Source organism: Pteropus alecto, unplaced genomic scaffold (genome assembly GCF_000325575.1).
Source record: "Pteropus alecto unplaced genomic scaffold, ASM32557v1 scaffold7, whole genome shotgun sequence".
NCBI classification, from domain to species: Eukaryota; Metazoa; Chordata; class Mammalia; order Chiroptera; family Pteropodidae; genus Pteropus; species Pteropus alecto.
In genome coordinates this window covers 22495505-22499777 of record NW_006494614.1, presented here as the reverse complement: position 1 = coordinate 22499777, position 4273 = coordinate 22495505, and positions in this window count along the sequence as shown.

Sequence of the window (4273 nt, the reverse complement as noted above, 5' to 3'; positions counted from 1 at the left end):
TCCCTTGTATCAGGGACTAATCCCATTCTTCAGAGCGTCACTCTCATGACCTAATTACCTCCCCTGAATCCTGCTTCCTAATACCATTAATTGGGGGTTAGGATTTCATCATATACATTTTAGGGGGACACAAACATTTAGTCCATTGCATAAGGTTAAAGAAAGTTTGCAGTATCTTCTTAAATAAGAAAGTATCTGCTGTCTGTCTAAAAAGTAAATCTAGTTTCTGAGGGTAAACACATGTTATATGAGAACTCCACTTCCAAAATACAAGACTTAAAATAATGGAATACTATTAGTGTTTTAGGTACAACTCTTTCTAAATGTGGCAGTCCATTGGCTTGAATTTTTAAAAAAATCTTCATAAATTAATTTAGGAGCCTACAGTTGGCCAATTACAATGCCTACATTTAATAGTTTCTGTTTTGTGAATGCCAAATTAAGCATGACTTGGCTTGGGCATGTATTCAGTGGTCTAAGTGAAATATGAATCCCTCAAGCAAAGTGGACATGGGGTTAGTTCCTCTGCCCATCAGGAGTTTATAGCTTCAGCCTAAAAATTTATCTACACAGATTTAGTAAGAAATAGAGCTTATTAGGGCTACAAAATTGAGTCCAATATATTTCAAGAGAAGTGCTTGGAATTTTATTAAAATAGAATGTAATTAAGGCAGCAAAATCATCATTCCCAACCTATAGTATCATTGCTTGGAGTCACTTTCCAACTAACCCAAAACAAAAGCCCTCCAATTCCAAATGAAGTCCATGTTCTAATATAATCTCCAACCAGCTAGGTGTCAAGGCTATCGCGGTCAACGTGCTGTCACTCCATAAGGTCTGGAAGCACCTGATTATTTAAAAGCTGGTAGTAATAAGTACAGAAACCTAACTGTAGAAACACTGTCTGCCAGGCATGGTTACTCAGAAGTTACCTGAGACCTAGGTCAACCTTGTCAAGAGGGTGACAACATGGCACCCTGGAAAAAGAGCTGCCTCAGAATGAGTAGACTTGAGTCCAGCAAAACAGTTACTGAGTCCTATCTGAACTTTTTCCTCACTTGTCAAATGAATGTGATAACTATACTTGCCTCCTGTTGTCACTGGTAAAGCTAAGAGATGCTATATAAGAACAAACATGAACCAGGTTCTTCTGTTCAATACACTAAATATACTTTAAAACAACTCTGCAAAGTAGGTGTAGAGAGTTAGAAACTTTTCTAAGGTCATACAGCCAGCAATGTAAGAGACTGAATTTGAATCTTTTTTTTTTTTTTCATTCCAAGGCCAACATTCTTTCCACTATAGCTATTTTCTACAAATGTAAAAGAGTTGACTGGATAATAGCTCTGTAAATATGGGTAATTTCAACATTTAAAATGCTTATGATTAAATGAATCAATATATGTAAAACAATAACACAGTAAGCAGTAAGCCCAGAGTGCTGCTGCTGTGGTGGTGATGATGATGATATGGTGATGAAGGATGCACTTTTGGCCTCTGAATATGCAGTGAATCATGACAATTGGAATAGGACTGATTGCACACATTTTTAAAAATGAGTAATCAAGTGGTCATTGTGTGCAAAAGCACAGACTGGTGGTAGAAACAGGCCTGGGTTTGAGGTCAGAAGATCAGGGTCTCAGTTTTGGCCCTTCCCATTTTGTCACTCAGAACAACAAAAACTACCTGGGTGGTTTTCACACACACTTGGACAGTGCGTGTGAAATTCTATGTGTAATAGGCACAATACTATCAAAATGCTAGTCAGTATTTAGAGACGGTAATCTCTTTTGGGGTCTAAGGGTTTATTGATACTTTCTGTTTCCTCCTTGTTGCTGCCAGCATCAGATCTGCGGTAATTAGAGAGACTGATTTATTGGACTGATTGTAACTGATGTAATATGACAGACTTTGAAATTTATTCAAAATTTAGTGTATTGTTTATTAATATATGTGGAGTTCTTCAAACAGTGCTTGTACTTGGTAAGTGCTATGTGTGTTAGCTAGTATTATTATTGCTATTTTTAGGGAAACTGACTAGGAGGGATGCTATGGATTGAATGTTTGTGTTCCCCTCCAAATTCATGTATTGAAGCCTAATCCCCATGGCGATATTGGGAGGTGGGACCTTAGGGAGGTGATTAGATTTGGATTAGGTGATAGGAGTGGAGCCCTCATCATAGGGTTGGTAACTTTACAAAGGGATGAAGAGCTAACAGCTCTTTTCAGCGTGTGAGGATACAAGGAGAAGTCAGCTGTTTGCAACCCCAAAGAGGGCTCTCACCAGAACATAACCATGCTGGCACCCCGATCTTGGATTTACAGCCTTCAGGACTGTGAGAAATAAATTTTTGTAATTAAGCCACACAGTTTATGGTATTTTGTTAAGGCAACCCAGACAGGTTAAGACAAGGGGCAGACAATACCACAATACCAGCCAGCTCTGCCTACTTCAAGGGTTCCTCTGAAGGCCATACTTGTTAATGTATACAAATACACTTTATAAATGGTAACAGGGTAATAAAACATCTTACATTTCTGACACAAGTAGTAAAAACAATACATTTTTTTAAAAGTTATGAACAGTTATGGATAGATTTTACGCACACACACACAGATTAAACACAGCCAAGAGAAGGTCATAGGGCTGGTCTGGCAAGTTCTAAATGTGGAGTTTCCAACTGTCTTCTCATGGAGTTATGGACAGTGTACCTTCCTGGCATTGGTGTGTGACAATACACATAGAGTATTGCCAGCCAGGGAATCTCACCCAAGCCTTTGTGTCCAGCATCTTTACAGGGGATTGGTCATGTAAACCTGGTTGGTCACCCACAAGGCTGACCTCAATCTCCAGCCCCTTGAGAGGCTGAGCTGATACCACCTGACTGAAAGCCTCTACTCTACATCACATTGTTGGTGTGGCTCAAAACTCCCGGGTAAACAAAGATATTTTCATCAGGCACACATCCCAAGTGGTTAGAGAGTAACTCCCAGGGTCAAAGGCAAAGGCCAGACATCTCCTTGGACAAGGTTAAATCCTTGAATACACAGTTACCACGACTAAATGTGGGTCATTGTATGCCACCAAGAGCAGCAGTATTTGGGGTGGCAAGTCACAAAGTTGGCATCCCATCCCATTCTCATCCCAGTTTCCCTAAGAAGACGTCATACCTACCCCAATTGAGGCTCTGAACTTAACTGGCAACATAGAGTAACTACACTTTAGGTAACTTCTCAAAGGTATAACTTCAAATGTTCTATGATTCAAAAGTTCTGCTGAGAGAAAGGATGTTTATGAAGGATAGCCAAATGGACGTAGAGTTCATACATACCATAGAGATAGCTAGGCTATCTGTGGATGCATTGCGTGGACCAGGGCCTCGTACATTCATGCTTCTATCTCAGCCATGCGAGTGCATGCATTATAATATATATGCAAGGATACAGTCCCTGCTATCTTGTAGGGAGAGACTGTTATTAATGTTCAGGATCTGTGCAATTAGACACTGCCAGCTATGTAGAACAAATAAACTCTTATGTGCTATACAAAATAGCAAATGAACTCAACATCATGTCACTGGAAGTGCTGTAACCACAACCTGCTCATTTGGGAAGATGTATTGCAGATTGAGATTCTGACTAATTAAAACACCAGGGAATTCAACCAATCAGAACTCCACAATACCATATTACTCCTTGGTCATCACACATATGCCAGCTCTCAGAATTCAGTAACAAAGAATCATGGTAATTAATTTAGCACTACATAAGCAATATGGGTCAACTAAAAAGGTAAATTGCCTGTGGTTATGACAAATAAGAAAAAGATAAGATTACACACATCCCAAAATAACTATATTTGGGAGAGAACATGACAAGGGCAAAATATATTAGTAAGGTTTACAAAAAGGCAAAAAAAGACAAATTTGGAAGAATGTATTCTTCTCATGTAAGACTCAAAGCCTCATTAACTCAAAAAAAATTTAAAGTAAGGACATAATCAGGGTAAAATTTTTAAAGCGCAATAAAGAGTAGGAAGTAAAAGTTCTCTTTGTTCCACTTTTATCCCATCTCCCCCAACCTCCAGCATCTCTGCCCCTCTGTAACTAAGCAGTGTTAATTGTGCTTTCAAGTTACGTCTGAGGGTGCATCCTCTACCTGTCACAACCTATCTTTGCATCAGTTCAGGTCATCAGAGAGCCACAAATATGAGCTGCATTTATGCTCCCTTTCTATATTTGCTTTTGTCACACTGCCCTTTGCTCTGACGCAA